General features: G+C 41.7%; 5 non-coding genes across 5 annotated transcripts; all 5 read left to right on the top strand.

Annotated features, from left to right (window-relative positions):
- Positions 1 to 293: 293 nt before the first annotated feature.
- trnal-aag (transfer RNA leucine (anticodon AAG)) lies at positions 294 to 375 on the top strand. Its single transcript has one exon. It is a non-coding gene; the product is annotated as a tRNA-Leu (tRNA).
- A 12,574-nt stretch (positions 376 to 12,949) lies between these two features.
- Positions 12,950 to 13,031, top strand: trnal-aag (transfer RNA leucine (anticodon AAG)). Its single transcript has one exon. It is a non-coding gene; the product is annotated as a tRNA-Leu (tRNA).
- A 781-nt stretch (positions 13,032 to 13,812) lies between these two features.
- trnal-aag (transfer RNA leucine (anticodon AAG)) lies at positions 13,813 to 13,894 on the top strand. The gene has a single exon. It is a non-coding gene; the product is annotated as a tRNA-Leu (tRNA).
- Positions 13,895 to 15,939: 2,045 nt separating this feature from the next.
- On the top strand, positions 15,940 to 16,021 carry trnal-aag (transfer RNA leucine (anticodon AAG)). Its single transcript has one exon. It is a non-coding gene; the product is annotated as a tRNA-Leu (tRNA).
- An 828-nt stretch (positions 16,022 to 16,849) lies between these two features.
- Positions 16,850 to 16,943, top strand: trnai-uau (transfer RNA isoleucine (anticodon UAU)). The gene is made up of 2 exons: positions 16,850 to 16,887; positions 16,908 to 16,943. It is a non-coding gene; the product is annotated as a tRNA-Ile (tRNA).
- The last annotated feature ends 4,651 nt before the right edge of the window (positions 16,944 to 21,594 follow it).

Consider the following 21,594-nt stretch of genomic DNA (forward strand, 5'->3'; position numbering starts at 1 on the left):
GCCAGATCGCTGCTGCTGCGGCTGCTGCTGCAGCAGCTACGAGTGTGTGTTTGACAGGTCACGTATTCTTTTCCTCAACTCTTTGTCCTATAATCCAACATTTCTCTTCTTCTTCTTTGGTAGGAATGCGTTTCAGACTTGTACCGCCACCTGATGGTGAAGTGGGATACTACAGGACCCTGCCAGCGTCCGCGATATGCAGCATGCAATAGGATGCGCACTTTGGTGCACGCGGCATGTGTATGGCAGGGGACTTCAACCCATGGCCCATGGGCCTGGTAGACCCAATAACAGGTAGCGTGGCCGAGCGGTCTAAGGCGCTGGATTAAGGCTCCAGTCTCTTCGGAGGCGTGGGTTCAAATCCCACCGCTGCCAGTAATTTTTGAACTACAGTAATTAAAACTAATTGACGTGTGCAAAAACAACTAATTACGATTTGAAAGGTGTAAATGTGTGTGGGATACAACAGGACCCTGACGCGCAAGTATAACAAGATCTGCGATATGGAACGCACAGTGCCACGCACAATGCGTATACCAGGGCCTTTATGCTGCAAAAGCTCTTACCTTAAGTACAAAGACTTATTCTAAGGCTAATTTTTCAGTTTTAAAGATGTTATACACTTACTTACAAGAAGTATATTACATTTTTTACCAATAAAACCCTCCCAAATGTCACACACTGCACCTTTAAATCTGTCAAATTGACCTCAAGTAGACAAGATTAACTGCTCATAGAAACTAATATGCATGTTGTCACCATTTTTTAAGGCGTTATGGCCACACATTACATTTAAAAGTGTGTATTTTTCCCTCGTGAATGAGGTTACACAATGTTACATAAAACTCACGCATCCTCGACCCCCATTACTCACTGAAGAGCTGATTAACGCAAAAGGGAAACATTTAACATTATTGAAATCAATCTTGTGTTTAAAAAGGGGGGACGGGGAAAGCGGCGCATGATGTCACAATCAATTAAAGCGGCCGCAATTAAAGTTTACATTTTGAGCACGCTACGATAACACGAAAAACACATGTTTTCAGCGTGATTAATTGCAGTTAATTAGATGTTAAAGCCAGTAAAATATCAGTGTGTGTGTTTTATGGAGAGCGAGTTGAATCCCGCGGGACGAACTTGACCACAACATACTGAGGAATAATAAGTAGCCAATCAAAAAGCAAGATTGTTCCAGTTCTGCGTGAATTAGTGTGAACGCTACAGGCAAAGAGAGAAGTCGCTTGAAAGACCTCATTCAAAAACCTATAAAAAAAAAAAACCCACTTATGCCAACTCTTTATTGTCAGAAGTTGATCCTTTAGTTTGTCATCCTTTTAATATTCTCGCTCTGAGGCCCTAATCATTGTAAAAACACACGCACACACACACACACAAAGACACACGTTATCAGAGTGTATACACTCAGGAAACAGTGGCGGCACACGCTCCCACCGCCGAACACTAATTGCGTGTGTCGTTTCCCTTATAAAGACGCAGTTTGCTCGTGACCCTTATGAAAATGTTATGGTAGAGAGTCTGGATTAGGTGTCAGCGTGAGGGCGGCACAGCTACTGAACAGTGGGGGAGGCTGATGAGTTTATTGAATGGACCGTATATATATATATATATATATGAAAAACCATCTCTTTGTTGTGTCTGCATGTCTCCCTTCATTTATCACTTTGAAATGAAAGAAAATAATCAGGCTCTTTAAACCAACATCTTCATCAGTCTGAGTGAAATGGTGAATATTTTGTCAGTTTATGTCACGTGCTTAGAAATCTAGTAATAGGAGCAAATAACGACTGACTTGTGGAAAAAAAAAACAAGTTTTGACAAATTTGGAACAATATCTACTGTACTGTCACTCTGCTGCTTTACAGACACTAAATTTTTGGGTTTGTCTAGTTGTCTAATGTTTATTGGCAGATGATACTATATACTATCCATAAGTATGTTTGATTGTTTTTCCTGTTTTATAATAAAAAAACAACACTCATTTGTTTTTTGTAGCCTTAGAAAAAGGCTTTTGTTTGTACTTTTGTGCCGCCATGGGTTTACAGCAGCCAGAACGGACTTTTTTCAGCTGAACTACACAAAACTATAATATAAACCAGGGGTGTCAAACATACAGCCAGAAGCGGCCCACCAGAGGGTCCAATTCGGCCCGAAAATTCCAGATACTTGTGACTTAATGTTTTGTGCCTTTGTAGATGCACTAAGATCTGTAGGTTGTTTGCTTCATTAAATGTAAAAACAAAGGGAAACATTTTGTAGTTCTTGTTGTTTAGAGGTTATTGTGCTATGATTTTACTGGTCTGGCACACTTGAGATGAAATTTCACTGTATGAGAGCGCTGAACTAAAAATAATGAGTTTTTACACCCCTAATATAAACTATATATAAACAAAGAAGAAAGAAGACATGGAAGAGAGTGAGAGATATCGGAAAAGCTGAGTTTTTAACATCCTTTTTGGTACGTGAAGGCCACCATAGCTCCCATTTGTTAGTGATGTTTACATACTGGACCTTTAAGCTCGACAGGTTGCAAAGATAAACACCAGCATTATAGATTAGATTTATACCAGGGACTGGAAAATATGAATCAATGCTTTTTAAACAATAATGACATCACAGTGATCTGTTATTTAAAAGTATAAAAAAGACAACATTTTCTGTTGTCTCATCACTCGTTTATCCGACGCAACAACTGCGCTCTCTCTCTCTCTCTCAGTGTCATCGGAGACCCCGATACACTCCGCAAATTAAGAGCCTTTGTCTCCGCCATGCACTAATAATTATCTCTCCGCAGTGACTCCACTGTTCGCCCGGCGGCCCTGTCAGCCAGCAGTCCACATGGTGGGGATGTGCAGTCACAAATTTCCCCGGCTCCCCTGTTTTTTTTGTTGCTTCTGTGACTGTTTAAGACCCTGGAGGAAAAAGCCTGGACGAAACCAGCCAGACTATCAGACTCCACCAGCGCTGAGACCCTCCCCCCTCCCCCCTCCTCCACCTACACCCACATCATTTCCCCCCTCCACATGAGTCAAAGAGCCCTTCTTCTCCATGCCAGCTGACTGCAGGAGGAAAGAGAGGGAGAGCGGCCTCTCGTTTGCAGACGGGGTGGAAGCGATCCGAGGGGAGAGTTTGACCCTCTGACCTTTGATCACATCAGCTGTGCCCGACCAGTTTGGCCGATCAGACCTGCATCTAAACGAACGCTGGTGCTTCTGCTGGTTTTAATTCCACGTCTGTCTCATTTGCTTCACATTAAGAGGGTCGCACACGGTTTCATCTGTGGGCCTCTTTGCCTCGCTGTCTGTGGAGACGCGCACGCGGCTCTGGACGTCCTCACGGGTGACCTCAGGTTGACTCTTGCTAAGCTCAGTTGACGGGCCATTGTTGTGATATTAACAGTTGTGACGGCAGAACTGGAGCTCAGATGAGAAACAGCCTCAGAAACTGAAATTTTGCTTCAGAATGTCGCGGTGTCTGTGTGTGTGTGTGTGTGTGGACATCTTAAGAATGAAAATCTGATGCGGTGAGACATACGAAGAGACAATGCTCAAGATCTGTGGAGCGCGATTGATCAATTTAACTACTGAAACAAAGCCAGACTTTTATTTTGAAATAGTCACAGGAAAGGGACGTTTATCAGTGAGTGTACACGTCACAGCTCTAGAATTTTTTTTTGTATTTTTACAGTATTTTTACTTTCGGGCAGGCCACAGAAAAGCAGACAGGGAACTTGGCTTGTAACATAAGGGTTGCTAGTTTGAATCCCTGCAGGTCAAGGAGTTGGGGTTCCCCTGAGCAAGTTGGACAGTCTAAATTGACCCCAGCCACAACGAGGCCTTATGGAGTGTACTCCTTGCTGGAAAAATGAGCGTGTTGGTTTCAGGAAGGGAGTAAAAATCTAGCTGTGTTCTGTCGTCGCCGACAGGATTTGGCATGAGTACTGTTATCTGCGATATCTAGAAATTCTAAAACTATGGACTGGTGATCCGTCCAGGATGTGACCCCGCCTTTCGCCCTATGTCAGCTGAGATTGGCACAGCACCCTCATGTGGAGAATAAAGTGGTAGAAGATGGATGGATGGATGGATACCAAAAAAGCAGAAAAATAGAGCTTTCTTGCACCCGTATACTTGCCATCACTGATGGGTTCAATTTCTTTGAAACCTTTTATTTATGGCCCTTAAATGGCTTCATTTATGTCAGTGTGTTACGTAGACGGCTCACCTGAGCAACATCTGCGTCCATTTTTCGTAGGTGACATCACTCCCACTTCCGACGTAAACGAAGCGCACCATAAAAACACAAAAAAAGGAACTTTGGAACCTTCGTGCTGTGAGGCACCGGTGTTAACCATCACTGTGGTGGAAAGATGCTGCAAAATAAAAACATTTTCCTCCTCCTCCTCCTCCTCCTCAACGACACCAGAATGTCCATGTCTCTGTCTCACGTCACGCTACGCCTGACACGCAAACAAACACACACACGTTTTGACGTGTTGAAGACGAGAGCCACCTGATTTATCAACACACACGTGAACACTGCAGGCACACACACACACACACACACACACACACATTAAATGAGACAAGGTTTCCTGCTGGTTTCCTCTGCTCCGGCAGCACAGAGCGTCCTCACAGTCCTTCGCTTGAACAAGCAGCACCGTTTCTAATAAGGCAGCAAAATAAATATGGAAAGTGAAATTACACTCTGACTCATGTTGCCGTGAGTGGTGACTGGACACAATAACAAGTCATTCACGTATGCGACCAGCGGTCGGACAAAAGGCGCAAAGCAAAAATAATGATTTTTAAAAAAAAGAAGAGACAGACAGAAAGAGACATTTAGTTTGGAGGACGGGGGGGAATGTGGTACGTGTTTGGAGGGAAAGGGATGTTGGACGTTTGACTCGTGAAACTTCAGAACAGGATGCATCAGGGATGTGTCAAAGTTGACACTGGTGGAGTAGCTGGCACGCTCGCGGCATGTAGTAGCACAAGGACACACACACTCACATTTACAAACACACACACAGAGGGACACACAGTCTGCGCCGAGACGGGCAGGCGTCCATCACTCGCGCCGCTCCTCGCCTCGCCTCGCCAGCGTTGGCAAATTAGCAGGAATTTTTCAGGGAGGGGCAATTGTTTTCTCTTTAAGACTGGGGGGGAAGTCTCTCTCCGCTTCTCGCTCCAGCGTGAAAATTGTGTGAACGGCAGTGAATGGGGGCCTTCATGAGCGGCGAGGTGGCTGTGGTCTCTGCTGCCACGCTGCCAGCCACGCGTCCTCCTCATCCTCCTCCTCCTCCTACTTGCCTGGAGGTAAAAGTCCGAGGGTCTCAGCGGAGAGCAATCTACAAATGATGCAGAATGACTTCATTCAAGTGACTCCAAACTACCGGATGGCCAGATATGAGAGTGCAAAGGTGCGGTTGTTGAAAGCTCAATGAAATGTGCTGAAAAAGGCTTAATGCCACTTCTTTTCCATGTCTGATACAAAACCAGTATCACAGTCTAGCAAGTGGTGATTGATCTAAAATGTCTACCTCTAAAATGTCAAAGTTAGACATTTACTGTGTTGTATTTACATTTCAATTCTAAACGTGCATCACAAGTTCCTTCAGAATCAGCCGTTTATCCCGGATGACGTATCATCTTACGTGATTTCAGCTTCAACCTGCGGGGGGAGCAGAGCTTTGTGAGGTTAATCACACACTCTGTTGGGTAATCAGAAGTCGGTATCACCCAAATTAAAACCCATTTTTTTGGTCAACCTTTAAATTTATTAAGCTATTTATCATCAACACCTCTGTGACCTCTGAAGTGTCCTCAGGCCAGTTAGCAGTGATACCAGTTCACGTTCCCTGTCGTCTGAGTAACATAAACGTGCCAAAGACTCACTGGTATCAAAAAAAGAAACCTTGGTTTCATCCATAGACACTGTGAGAATACAAACAAAAACCTACAACTGAGGTTTATTGTTTGCATATGAAGTTTTTACTTGTCACTCCCACAGAAGCTCAGCTTCTCTGGGAGTCAATGGAGAAGTGGGCGGGGGCGCGGATGCTTAGCTCCTGCGTGATGATTGGAGGAACTGTCTGAAGAGTTTGTTTGAGTTATACATATACACTGTAAATAAAAACACTATTATAGCGTTTCAGTATTACATAATGACTATTTTTTGTTTGCTATCAGTTAGTCTGAAATATGTGTATACGCAGTGCCACGCAGTGTATGGTTCCAAACCTCTGGGTCATTCACAGGTGGCACTTGTGTTACATAATTCCTTCCACGATGCATGACAGAAAAAAACTAGCTCTGTGCTCACTTTTCATACTTTTGAGTGACGATAATTTCCAAAATATAAGCAGAGAAAACAGGGACACAATCACAGAGGAATCCCTGACTCAGCATTCCCGACTTGAGCCACGACATCTTTAAATAAATATTTTGCGCACTCTGTCTCAGTGAACCTCCCATATATATGCTTCATTTAGCTTCATACTCACAATGGGACGCACATCCACACCTGGCAGTGCCTTGCTTAAGGGCAAATCCCACACACACACACAGACACACACGTACAGCATTCGTAGTGAAGACACTCGCGGATATAAAACATTCTTTAACCAACTAAATCACTGTTTGAAATTCAACAGAACGTGAGGATGACTCTCATTGTCCTCACTTCCGCCAAACGTCCTCGCAGCTGTTTCTGCAGCTGTCCTCCGCTCCCAGCAACTCACGTTTGACATTTCTATTAATCACGTCTTCACCGACTCTTCCTCTCTCTGTGGTTTTCCCGTAAGTTTCGCGTGCGTCGACTGTCATGTTGTCCATGGCGACCGCCCCCCCCCCCGACTGACAGCTTTGTTTACGCGCGAGTCTCTGAGGCGGCTAATGAGCAAAAGACTTAACGGAACGGGAGATTTATGGGTATTTTCATATTTACGCGGAGTCAGCGGCGCACATGTGGCAAGGGTGAGTAAAGCAGGTGGATGAGGGTGTGTGTGTGTGTGTGTGTGGAGAGAGACAAACAAAACATTCAGAAGAGACAGGACAACGATGTGAAACACATCTGGTAAGACGTCCTCTGTGCGATTCCACTGTTTATTTGGTGTCATCTCGTGTGTGTGTGTGCGTGCGAGCACTTGAGCCCAATAAACATGGAGGTGTGTGTGTGATGAGTGTGTCCACAGCACTGTCATCTATCTCCACACACAAGTGTGTGTGCGTGTGTGCGTGTGTCTCAGACACTTTTAAAAACACATGCCCTGCCCTCGCTTCCAGGAACAGAAGCTGCAAAAGCAAACACGGCGCTTGTTTCTCAGTCTTCACACGTGACGACGCGACCGGGCACACGTGTCCAACACAGCGTCCGTCTCGTTTGACCAGATTACGTCACTGTTTGCTCTTTGATTATTCAGATTTTAATCCTCTCCTTCTTCTTACGGCTTCCCCCTGTTAATGCTGCATTCAAACCGGACGCTGTAGGCGCGATTTTGTCGCGTCTATCGCGCTAACCGTTCCCATCGCGTCACAAAATAGTCAAGTGTCAGATCGTGTCCAGTGTGAACACTCAACTAAACTCAACTCAACTTTATTTATAAAGCGCTTTAAGCAGCCGTAGCTGAGACAAAGTGCTGTACAAGAAATAAAACAAAAAGCAAAACAATAAAAATACTAAAACAATAAAAACAATAAAACAACAAAAATGTTCAAACAATAAAACAATAAAGATATTAAGAGAATAAAAACAATAAAACACTAAAAACAAGAGCAGAGTCTCATGCTGAGTTGAAAGCCAGGGAATAAAAATGGGTTTTAAGATGAGTTTTAAAAATGGACAGTGAGGGCATAAGCAGCATAAGAGGTCGCCACAGTTAATCATCTCCCTCCATCTTGTACTCTCCCTTGTGTCCTCTTCTGTTACATCAACTGTCCTCATGTCCTCCTTCACAACATCCATGAACCTTCTCTGTCGTCTTCCTCTCCCTTACTTTATCTCAAAACCTTTCAACCTGAGCTGTCCCTGGAATATGTCCATCTTGTCCATCCAGGTCACGCGCAACGAAAAATCTCAGCATCTCCAGCTCCGCCCTCCTGTCTTTTAGACTGTCTCCAAGCCAATGTATTCCTCTTTTCACTGTTCAACTTAGCATAACACATAGAAATACAAGTATAATCCAGTAAGTATAAACCAGCCCCAGACAGAAATATCTGGCTTCTACCACATGATTAAATTTGAAATTTGCTTCTTGTAACAGGAAACTGGTTTAAAACGACCACTGTTCAACCCAGAGCCGTCATTCTCCCTTCAAAGGTTAATTTGGTGGTGGGATCACGAGCAACATGGACGGAACAGCGGTGATATAAAACAGTTGGGTATATATTCCTGATTTTCAAAAAAAAACAGCCCGACTATTTCTGGTAAGCTGTCAACTGAAAATGCAGAGATGTTCTACAGTTCGTGTCTCTACTTTTGTCCCCTCACGTTGATGACATTTGAATTTCAGGCCACGTTGAATCCCTCGGGGTAAACTACTAACAACTACTAAAAGAAAATGTAAACATTGCTGATGTAGTTTCCACTTTATGACAACTGAGTGGGTGTAAAAGCCTGACTACACCGTTTAATCGGACTATTGTCTTCATCAGTGTATACAAGCACTACTGGAGAATCAACAGTGTTCCTACACCTTGGGTGCCATCAAATTCAAGGACTTTTCAAGGAATTTCCAGGACCAGTTTACATAAAACTTTCAAGGGCCTTGAATATTTTTGTTATTCAAATTCACAAACTTTCAAGGATTTCAAGGACCCATGGGAACCATGAATTAATTGATTGAACGATGTATGTCCACTCCCACTCGCTAGGGGGTGCGAAACACTTCCTTTTAGCTAGTTAGCATTAGGTGGTTTCCAGTTTAGCGTGCGGCTAAATTAGTTGTTAGCATGTTGACCAACATGTGTCAAGTCTTACTTCAACTTAAAAAAGATCTCATTCTTTAAGCTGAAAGCATAAAATGTGTCGCTTTCACCATGTTTTACTTGACTTTAGTTAGCTTTAAGCGGTAACTATGGAAGTTCATGACTGACTGAGCTTTTTTTTTTTACCACCAAAATCTATTAATTTCATCTTTGTGCCAAAATTACTTTTAATAAGACGTGAAATTTCAGTTGACTGCATGTTTGATCACCAATATGATTATGTTGTAAAACTATTACTCATAATAATATTTTCTTCAAAATCAACCTTTAATGCAAATGAGCTAAAATAAAATTCAATGAATGTTTCTCATCAAAGTCGTTGATAAAAAATAATCCACGGTCACAGAGAGACGTTCAGACATCAGAGATTTGATTCAAATCTAAGTCTGATTTGTGGCTGCAGGTGTTTCTCTGTGACCCACTTCATCAGGACTCAAGTGTGGCAGCTGCTGCAGCTGAGAGAGACTCAACGAAACAGCTGTGTCCATCTCTGTCTCTCTCTGTGTGTGTGTGTGTGTCCATTCAGCCAGCTGTGAGGAGAGTGAGAGGTCTTTTCCACCGTACTCAGCAGCACCTGGACCAGACCAGACCAGACCAGGCCAGGCCACCCAGCGTATCAACCTGTGGACTATTAGTTCCAGACCAGTCTATTGTTGTTTTTTGAAAGAAAATCCTCCTCAGATACTCTTACACTGCTCATCAGTCTGCAACGCGGCCTGCATTCCACAGGTTAATCCCAGATGAAGTGTCCAAACTCTGTCCCTGCGCCTTCCCACAACCTGCTCGCTCACTACCACAGTCCCATGACATAGAGATTGGGATTAGGTCATAGAGGCTCTTATAACCCACTGTATAAGTGTGAATGCTAATTAGTCTGGCGACCCCATGACCCTCAGAGAAAAGGTAGAAAAAAAATGGATAATTAAGTTCTTGATAAAGATCAAAACATGTTTTGTAGAGATATTAGGAATGTGTAATGTTTTCTATCCAGTTGCTTTGCCATGTCTGCCAAGTCCTCATGATAAGCTTTCATCGATTTTCCTTTCGTACAACATATTTGGACGTCTTACCCACCGCTAAGAACATTACCCCGGCGCAAATGACAGCTTTGTTTTCACTCAAATGTACGAAGCAAAAATGTTCCCTCTCAGACTTTAAATCGCCGCCAGGAAAGAGTGTTTTATTTATTTTTTTTGGTCTGTTTACTCTTTAAGCCGATGATTTATTGGCTTAACACCTAAAAAGTCCGACTGCTAAATCTCAATCAAAATTACATTTAAACCTCCGAGTCCACCCCGCATTGTTTCTGTGGAAGAGTCCCGGGCCAAGTGCACTTGAAATTATACTTTAATCTGATTTCTTCTTTCTTGGAGGAGATTGTTGCTTGGAGCTTCCAGGCTTTTAGTTGTGATCACCAAGCCGTAAAAACCTCTGCTTGAGGGGGGGGGGGGGGCAAAGAGCAGCGTCTGCCTCTTTTCCCTTGTATAAACAGAACACAGCCTGTTCTTCACGTCACATCTTGCCAGTAGCCATCACCTCGATGGGAGCCAGTGCTCCGCGGAACGGTCTGGTGTTGAGTTCCACCAATGGGGACAGGTTACCGGCTCCCACTGCCAACAATGTCCGCGGAGTGCAAATGTTTATTTAAAAAGTTATGTTCGAGTATTGATTTTATTTCATTTTCCCCCCTCGTCGCGGGGCCCGCCCGCTCTTGGCTCAGGTGAAGTGCCTGTCCATCATGAGGTTTCGCCGGCGAAAGCCAGGCGTGTTGTCTGTCTCGTAAAAAGCTGCTACTATAGTATAACGTAGCCCCCGAAATGTCCACCTGATTTCTCTGAGTCCGCGGTATGTGTGTGTGTGTGTGTGTGGGCCACGTCCAAGATAAACATGTTAGGGGGGCCTCGCGTCTTATTATAGTCTGGACATAGAATATCTCACCTACTATAGCAGGACAAATATAACAGTATAACATTAATACCTGATATGTCCCTTTGCCCACTTCTCTTATTTTAAGCCCAGACTCTGTGTTTGTGTTCAATTAGCCGTACATATTTAATACACACACTTACATTCTTTCATCCCAAAGTGCATTAAATAAAATATAAATCTTGCAAAAAGGTTGGAAAAAAATAGTATAGATACTGTACGTGTTTCTATTTTTACTCAAAGCGTTTTCCGAGCAACGGTCAGTTAACGTCTGTCTGGAATTATAAATTGGCCCCGAGTTCATATTTCTTCCTTTTATTTTATTCACAAATGGAGTGCGTGTGACCAAATTGGAGAAATAAAAAACATCAATATATAGACAGGTATATAGAAGATTTAAAAAGCAAAAGAAGATCAAATAAAACAGGAGAATAAGTAAGATCATTCCCCGTCTACATAAATTTGCTTTAATTCATTTTTTATTCACTTTACATCTAACTTTTGCTGTATTTTTTCACTTAAAGTGACTAAAATTACTCGAATAAAACCTCAATTTTAGGAAAGGTACCAGACAAGATGAAAAGATAAAGAAACAAATGAACTATATCAACAGATGTATATACTATATGTGCCTAATTTAATGACAAATACTTTTGAATACGATTTAAATGAATGCATAAAATGCAATTTCCTAATGTAATTTACTGTTTGGGATTCAAAAAAAGTGATTTTTTTATGAGTTACAGCTTGACAGATTATTCATTTTACTGCCAAATTAAAGAGCGACTAAAGTTACCGGGAGCAAACAGGACTAGTTTTATGATTCATTTATGAACGTAAAATGAAAATAGTACGAGGTTTAAGGCCTCGCTTAATTTATTCTCGCAGCCGTGTTTACTTGAAACACATTTCGCTGACTGGCGTAAGAGAGGGTGACATTTACTTTACGCCTGGCATTAATAACGTTTTGCTTGGTGAGATGATTTTTCTTTTTCTTTTTCCTTTTTTCTCTCTCCGTCTTGTTCATTCTGGCCACTGAGACGTCGGTTCCTGACAATCCCTGACTGTGAGGGACAAGAATCCACACGGCCAATGTTAAAGCAAGTATGGGTTTCAGAGAGTCTGCGTTCAGTAAAAGTAGGTGAGTATTCCCCAAAGTTACAGTCTTTGTGCAGCATAAGTCTTTCGTAAGAGTATGAAGACAGGATTTCTTGCTAAAGGGACTTAAACTTTGGAACGCACTCACTTAATTTGTGTAAAGGCTCATATTAAATTCAGATGAACTTTGAAATTGACTTTTGCATGCAAGGAGAACTAAAACAGGAACAGCTCTGGGGTTAATCCTGGCCCTCCAACAGGGAACACTTAGATACACACTATGTTTTTAATGTGACATATGGCAACCGCTGGCCTGTGTTATTTATTATTCTAAATCAAGGCACTGATTCAATAAATTAGCCATTTATAAGTTGAGTTTAACTCGAAACATTCAAATTAGATCTCGCCTTACAAGCTGTTTGCATGAGGTTTTTCGCGAGCATCTCCCAATGTGCGTGACCTCTGTGGTTCTCCTCCCCGTTACGCACGCTTCCATGTTTTGCCCACAACGGCCGACAAACAGCCAAGATCAACTCGATGCTCGGCGATCGGATGTCACAGACTGTCATTTACGGTCACGCCACGGGCTCGGCTTCACAGAAGTTCATGGGAATTCTTCCAAGAGGAACTGGAAAAGTCCCAGAAGTTTCTGTGATGAGTTCTTTGTCTTCTGGCATCGGTTTGGAAAGAGGGAAACGGTGCTTAACCCAGTCGTCGCTGCTGAATCATATGGACAGAAATGTTTCCTATCAGAATATGAATAAATACAGTGACAGGAAATGGCAGACTGACTTTTGCAGCCTGAGATGCAGAAAGACTTTTTGGGTCCCTGTAAAGCCTCAATCAATAGCTCAGCGATAGAAACAGTGTATGGCAGGGGTCTCGAAACGTTGACCAGTGAGCGTGGAAGGGTGAAAACAGGTATCGTGGCCGAGCGGTCCAAGGCGCTGGATTAAGGCTCCAGTCTCTCTGGGGGCGTGGGTTCGAATCCCACCGCTGCCAGTGAGTTTTGCCCATTTAAGTTCCCACCAAGAAACTTTACTACTAATTCTAGAAAACTCCTGATAGAGCAAGGGTCAAATGCATACATGTATTGCCCCCTGGGGAGCAGTCAAGTCATCACGTCAAGGTTGTTGGTTGAAACCCCATTGTTTCCCTACCCCACTGGTGTGTCTTTATTTCTATATCCCTTTACAACAGGGGTGTCAAACTTCAATGACCTGGGAGCCAATGAGCATCTAGTCTGGTCAAGAAGGGGCCGGATTAGAGAACAAAAAAGTGGTTCAGTAGCAGGTGGGCAATATCAGATATCCATTACGATATTTGACAGAATTTCAAAGTAAAAGTGCTGGTTTTAATATGGAAGGATGTGTACTTCACTGTTGGTTACCAAATACGGTTTTGTCCATTTCGGAATAAAGGCTCAATTCAAATGAATACAAGATATCTCATGATGATTTTATCATCTAAGATAAGTCATTCCCAAAGTCTGGGGCGGGGTCCACAGAAGGGTCATGGGAGAGTTTTTTTGGGTCCCCAAATAAAAAATTTTCCCCAGCTTTTTACTCAATTTGTGATAAAAAAAACCATGTAAAAAATTAAGTTATCAAACACGCACAACATGAGGACAGTATAGAGCGGCAGTAAAAATAGTCCGAAGTGTTATATTATGCACATATTTGCACTTTTTGGGCCCGCGTAAGGTCTCAATCAATAGCTCAGGGATGGACACAGGGGGTCTCGAACTTGCAGCCCATGCGCCTGGCAGTTCAATCAGACAGTAGGTAGCGTGGCCGAGCGGTCTAAGGCGCTGGATTAAGGCTCCAGTCTCTTCGGAGGCGTGGGTTCAAATCCCACCGCTGCCAGTTTTGAACCAGAATGTTGATAATGTCAAATAATAACATATCAGTGACAATTACTAATCAACATGACTTATGTTCTGTGTTATAAACAAATGCAAATGGTCACTGGTGTCTTTAAAAGACGTACCGCAAAACTGTAGGGGGGGCTCCAAAGAGAAAAAAATGCTTAAATGCGTTTTTAAAACTTCACAAAAACCCTTCAAACAGAGAATAACCAGTTATTGTTGTGTCTCTAAATGTGTTTGCACTAAAATACAGAGTCTTTAAAGTACTTAAAATACCCGTACCTTTGACGACTCCGGTCGCCGTGTGACCCCCATACGCCTTATATTATTATTTAATTACTGCCCGGCTGGTCCTATATCCAGTCACTATAGGGTCACATGTTGCACGTTTACATCTCTGCAAACCACAGATATACAGGAAAAAAAATAAAAGCGGGGATGAACTGGTCCCCGTGTGGAGTCCAGGTCCAGCTGTGTGTCTCACACACGTGTATATACAGTACGCACAAGTGCAAGCATGCGTTCAGGTGTAACTACAATATCGGCACGCAAACGTGCACTCGCTCAAACGTGGATGTAAACGCCGAGCGTCCACAGTGAAAATAAAGACTAATGAGTCAGTAAACTGTATTATTTTCTTTGGAGGTTGACTTCAGCCATTGAAAGGGATTATTTCAACCATCACAAAATATCACCCAATCTCCTTTTTAAAATAAATCATTTACCAGCACAATTGAAAACCCCTTGCAATCCTGCTGCCCCTTAAATCTGATTGGTTTACTTGTTTTGGCATAAACACCCACGACAATGTCTCATATCTAAGCAATGGCTCATAAACTCAGCAATTATGGGAGCAAAAAAAATAAAAAATAAAAAAATGCTGTTTTGCGATGCAGGTCAAGCTTCTTAACGTATCAGACGTGGGTATAAAATAATCTGAGAGTGTTATGCTCTCTTTGACTCTCATTTTCCCCAACATTTACAGCTAAGAACTGTGTGAGAATCCACCGACGAATGTTGCAAAGGTTACTCCTATTTGTTAATGTTTAGCTTCTGCAAGTCACTTTGCTGCCAAACTGTCTCGATGAAGGTTTTTCCGACACAAAGTCGCTGCCAAAACCCATAAAAATCTCATATTTTTATCTGCAAATAAGACCTAAATTATCCTATTCTGCCCTTTAACTGTACAGTAGTCTGCAAAGAAATGAATGGGAACGGACGGAGCACCAACGAAAACAACTAAAACTTTACAGAAATGTAGAATTAGTCGGACAAGGAACAATAATTCGATGCAGACGGTTTTATCTAATTAAGAATTTGTGGTTTGTAGCAGCTAATTAAGGAGGTACGGCTGATTTATGTTGGGTATGAGAGTTTTTAAGAAGGGATTATTACTGTGGTGGCGTATGTATGAACAACAGCAATGGATCTATAGAGAGAGTGCATTAAGACGTATAAAGACGCGGTGGTTGTGGGCAAACCACGGCTGAAGGACATCATACGAGGTTATTATTCTCCGGCACACAAACCACTAATTGCGACAAAGACAAAATGCAACAACGGTTTCAAAATTCCAGCGGGTGAACGTATGAAAACAGGCGCGCTGGGTCGACTGAGATGTGCAGGAGAAGTGGTCACATGAGTGTGGAGAGTTCTCTCCACACAGTCAGGCTCTTTCAAATATGGTTTTGCTTTATTTTGGAATAAAGGGCTCAATTCAAATTAATACAAGACATCCCATGCTGATTTCATCATTCCCAAAGACTGGGGCGGGGTCCACAGAAGGGTCACGGGAGAGTTTTTTTGGGTCCCCAAATACATTTTTTTCCAGCTTTTTACTCAATATTTGATAAATACCATGTAGAAAATTAAGTTATCGAACACTCATAAGGTTGTTATAGAAAGACAGTAAACATAGTCAGAAATGCACATATTTGCTACATTGGGGGCCTGTAAAGCCCTAATCAATAGCTCAGAGATAGATACGTTGTATGGCAGATGTCTCAAACTCGTGTCCCGTGTGCCTGTAAGGGGGATAAAACAGGTAGCGTGGCCGAGCGGTCCAAGGCGCTGGATTAAGGCTCCAGTCTCTTCGGAGGCGTGGGTTCGAATCCCACCGCTGCCAGAAAGTTTTGAACTAGAGTGTCCAAAAACATGCAAATTGGACACTCTACATCAACCATAGGTGTGGATGGTTGTTTATCTCTATAGCCCCTTTTCCACCTATGGTCCCAGCTCACCACGGCACAGTTTAAGTTGGTTTCACACTACAAAAACAGCATCTACTCAAAGTGGGCGGAGTTATGACTGCACGGCTGCATGAAACTGCCGTGACTTCATTTTACACGCGACACACACCAACTAGTGACGAGCAGTTGTTTTCAGTGGAACTGAATCATTAGAATCAGTTCATTAAAAAGATCTGCTCAGTACGTCCGTCTCCGTCTGATACAGCGCTCGCCGGTCACATCCAGCAGTGCTGTCGCTAAATACACCAGACTCCTCTAAATGAGGAGATTCTGCTTGGTAATTTTTGGAGATGAACCCAAGTTTTAAGGATTTTTAAGTCTTTTTAACTGATCTACAGTTCGGCATTGTTCAGCTTGATTCTTGTGTCGGACGTCTTGCTCATGACTCTTCCTTCACGCATAGTATCGCCTCAGCTCGCTTGGAACCTCACCAGAGCAGGTACTAAAGAAAGTACCACGTACCAGGTACTATCTCTAGTGGAAAGACAAAGTAACCGTGCACGAGGTGAGTCGTGCTAGTGAAAAAAGGGGCTTCATTCTAATTGGAAAGGAGGAAAATCAGTTACAGAGGGTGTGTGCATCTGCGCCATTTCCTCATTTATGCATCCCTAAAGTTTCACAACACACTCTTCAGCCACTGCTGAGAACGCAGGATTGTTACTGATGCATTCTCGTCCATGTGCAGGTACACGCGATGCTAACAGGCTCCAGTGGCGCAATCGGTCAGCGCGCGGTACTTATAAGACAGTAACCTGCAGAGTGATGCCGAGGTTGTGAGTTCGAGCCTCACCTGGAGCAGCTTTAGTTTGTGGCTTAGTATAGTGAGATAAATCTGTTCAGCTTGATTTTTGTCGGGCTTGACTCTTCCTGTGACATCACACATAATATCTCCTACGATGAGAGTACCACCTAGTGGTATTTAGTGGAAACGCAAATAAACGTGGCAAGGTGAGTCGTGCTGAGTTACTTAATACTAGTGATCACAAAAAGATACTTACCCTAAAACTACAAGTATTAGCGTCAACTTTCAAGAATAAAGTTCTAATATTCTGAGTATAAAGTCATCACTATTATTCGAGCAAAATCTGAGCATTTTGTGAACTTATTTTCTCATAATATGACTTTATTCTAATATTATTACGACTTTATTCTTGTTATATTACGACGTTATTCTTATAAAATGAGGACTTTTTTAATATTACGACTTTATTCTCATAATGTGACGACTTTATACTTGAAAGATTACATTTTTTTCTCTCTTCAGTTTGGCCCTAATACTCGTATAGTCGTATGAAACACGTTCCTACAACTACAAAATGATCATGTTTCTATTAAAATATGCCTGTATTATCTTATTTGAATCGCTTGTAATTTTGGGTTAAAACCTAAAAAAAGAAATTAAATCAACATGAAACCATAGTGAGTGTTTTCTTTTCTTTCTCTCTATTATCCAGTGTGTTTGTTTGTTTTTCTGCATGTAACCGACTTTGAAGTTACTGGAGGTGAAGTCGAGAACACAACAATTTATGCACGATTTATGTTTATTGAGCTGTGACTTTTTTTTTTTTGAGTTTGTCTCCTTTGTTTTTACAATTGTGGCTTATTGTTTTGTTATTGTGTAGATTTTTTTCTTATTAAAATATTCAAAAAGCGTGTGCATGGACGCTTTGAGGACTCATGTATACGGTATGAGACAAATGAAAAACACAGAATCTTAGAAAACACTTAAAAATGGATTTGGAAGTTCAGTGACTTTAGCTCTGATCGACGATTTCACATGTTTGGAAAACACAAATATAATTAAGACCCATTCATAGTTGACTTCTCAATCTGGAAACGATCACATTTTAATTTCAGTCTATTTAAAATGGGGGGAAAAAAAGAAACATAATTTGATTTATCTGATGGATTCTTCCTTCAAATCAGGTTTTTGCGTCACTGTTTGAAGGACGAGGGAGCTTCCTCGCTGTCACGACAGTGCAAAGAAACAAGAAACGGTTTTCAAGTAAACAAAGACAGGAAAAAAAATGGGGGGGGGCATAACAAAGCGAGGCAAAAGTCGCAGACAGAGCTTTGCTGAATGGGACATGGCTCATTACCTATAAATCAGATATTAAGCAGCCAATGACGGGGAATTAGGGAGCAATTACATGTGTTACTGAGCTGACAGGCCTCACTGGCACAGAGAAACACCGGCCGGTCACTGGATTTGGCTCAGGTCGAGATTGAGAAACGCGATACGTCACATCAGACACGTCAGACAGAGCGGAGCAGAGAGACAGAAAGAGAAGCCACTCGACTGTGTCGTCTGCTGCCTCTCGACGGATGGACGCAGCCGGTGATGAGCGAGGATGACACGGTGGTGCGTGTCCTGCTGAATTATGGGATTCGGGAGTTTGGACGGGAAATGTTTCACAGCCTGTTAGGTTTCAGAGGTATGCGGTGGTCGGGCCTTTTTACACAAATGTGTGGCACATGTGCCTCCAGGTTCCCATCGACGCTGAAAAAACAGCATTTTTTTTACTGTATGTTCTGTAAACGGCTGCTTCAGATCAAGTCAAATTCAATACAGACGTAATACTATTATAATTATTTATAGTCATGATTGTGGAGGGGCTGTACAGGTGTGATTAATCTGTTAAAGTAACTGTATATATGCGTGAATATTTTCTTACATTTAAGTAAAATAAAGTCTAATTTACTGCTTCATTCATCAACAATTCATTTTCTTTCCTTTCCAGTCAGCTTGTGTGATCAAACATTAATTTGCTCATATATCTCTAACGCTGTGTGTGTCAAACATGGTGAATATTACTGATACTTTGACTAAAAGAACAGCAAATTCCAAAAGACATATAAAGAACATAGAATATTGGCATAGTGTTAGTATTTATCATCAAACACAAAATTTAAGTTTAAAAAAAAAATTAAAACCTTTATTTTGAGCCTAAATTGAGTTCTCCTTTTAAGCTTATCTGAAAATTGTAACTAAATATGTTATTATTATAATAAAACAATAATTATTATTAGTAGAAGTAGCAATATTTATAAATTCATATCAGAAAAATCATCCCTCACCAACATTGTATGTGTCAAACACAGTGAGTATTGATGTTCCTATTCTATATAGAACTGATCTTATAACACATAAAGAACCTATAGGACATCAGATGCTAATGACATTAATTACATATATTATCATTATATTGGCATGTTGTCCATTTATCATCAAAAACACGTCTTTTATTTAATAAATATGTTTATTTTTTGCCTAAATTAAGCTCAGAATGGTCTTCTAATGAATTGGCAACACAAACAACACAATGTCCAGTATTTATTTTATATTAGCGCTAATCATAATCATCCATGTATGCTATGGGTCTATTAATGGTTGCATGACTTCTCATTTTAAGTTTCTATGAAAGATGGGAACTAAATTTGTTGTTATTAATAATAGTAGCAGTAGTAGTAATATTTATTAATTAATATAAGAAATACCAGTACAACAAAAGTGTTGTGTTTATTTTGCTCCTGTTATTAAAAAGATAGTAATATTAATAATGATGAGAAAGCTATTTGCCCCCATTTATCATCCAGTGACATGTGATGACAGCAAACCACATCACCCTCCTCCTGACTGACTGCACGTGTGTCTCTAAATAAACGTCCATCTCCGTCCATATAACTACAAATAACATGTGTTTATTCCAGACGCGGGTCGTCCTCTGGAAAACCAGCACTTCCTTTTAAAATAAACTTGACGCAAAGCTGAAAAAGCTCCAGCGTTTTTCGGCCGCAGCCCGGGCAGCTCTCTGCATATTAGAGCTGACAAACGTCGTTAAACTTCACGGCTCCAAATAACACGTCTTTCAGCTGCTACACACACACACACACACACGTGGTCACACATGCAACGACTGTCAGCAACTCAGCCGAAACAGGGATATGCTAACCTCGGCAGAGGATGTCCACCGGGACGTCATGGCCAGACTTGAGTTTCCCTCCTGGGACCGACTCTGGCTAGCACACATGCTAATTCTTGGATGTCTCTCCGCCTTCTCCTTCGGGATTCATAAAATAATCTGCTTCATCTGGGCCTCCAAGCGGCGCTTTTCACCACCTATTAGCTCCTAAACCCGCCCCGGTGACAAAAGACGGGTTCTGACAAAGCGCCAAAACAGATTGTCACAACGTGTCGCTTTTCAAAAACGCTCCCCCCACCCCCGTGCGCTACCCGATTACTTCCCCCGGCTGATTAGCGGCCGCTTGAGAAAACGGAACGTCAGGAACGCTTTGCCAGTGATTTAATCATTCAAATCAGGAGAAGTAGTCAGTGAAAGAGAATGGAGACGGCTTTGGTGCGAGCGGCTGTGGCTAAAAGAAAAAAGGCGTCCGCGCAGCTGAGTAAAGCTGAACCACAATCTCGCAAAAGAGCAACAACGTGAGCGCCAGACCTGCCGCAACCAAGGGCGGAAATTTGGCACTTTGGGAAGGTGCAAGGTTTCGAGGTAGAGAATGAAAAAGCCCCGAGCAGCCGCTTACTTCTGCTTTCCCTGCAGGAACTTTGTCATCACTGTACACTCAGCAAAAATGATTTTGGATGACTCGCTCTAAAACGGACAAATTACAACAAACCTGCCCGATACCTACGACCAGAACGTTCTGGAGGAAGCTGGAGAAGCAAATACACATCCATGTTGTTATAGTCAAAATATAACACGAATCTGTTATTCACGTAGTACGAAATAATGTCTGATGACTTCTGACCTGTTTATTTTTTAATCTCTCCTTAAAAACTCATCTTTTTCCATTGGCCTTTGACACTATTTCAGTTGTTGATGTTAGTTTATGTTATTTTTGCATGTTTTTTTGCTTACGGGTGTTACTTTTACCCATGTTTTATGTCTTTTCACTTATTTCAGTTGTTTTTTTAGATGTATTTTAGAACTACTATGTCTTTTATTCATGATTCTTTACAACACTTTGGTCCACTACGGTTTTTTAAGTGCTTTACAAATAAAGTTGGATGGGATTGGATTGTTTAACACACCCAAGAAATACATTGAATGTCACACTACGGGCCTATAACTAATATGTGGATTTATTTGAATATAATTCAAAACCTGCCTTGGCTTAAGTTTTAAAGAAACAAAGAGGCAAAGGAAGCAAACACAGTGCAAGCTAATATAGCTTGTTAGCTGTGATGTAATGAAGTGATATCTCCCATAACAGGGTTAAATGTTCTGATTGTTAATTAAATTTAAATAAATAAATAAGAAATAACCTATTATAAATTGATAGTAAGTGGCGGACTGCATACAATTGATTGAAAATATATTAACTTGTTTGCAATATGCAACTTACGCTACTAAATAAAACGTTTAGTAAAAAAAATCCAAGAATAAGAATTAATTACAATCTAAGTCAAATGACAACAGCCTCTCCTGCA

The sequence above is a fragment of the Solea solea genome, chromosome 21 (genome assembly GCF_958295425.1).
Source record: "Solea solea chromosome 21, fSolSol10.1, whole genome shotgun sequence".
Classification (NCBI taxonomy): Eukaryota; Metazoa; Chordata; class Actinopteri; order Pleuronectiformes; family Soleidae; genus Solea; species Solea solea.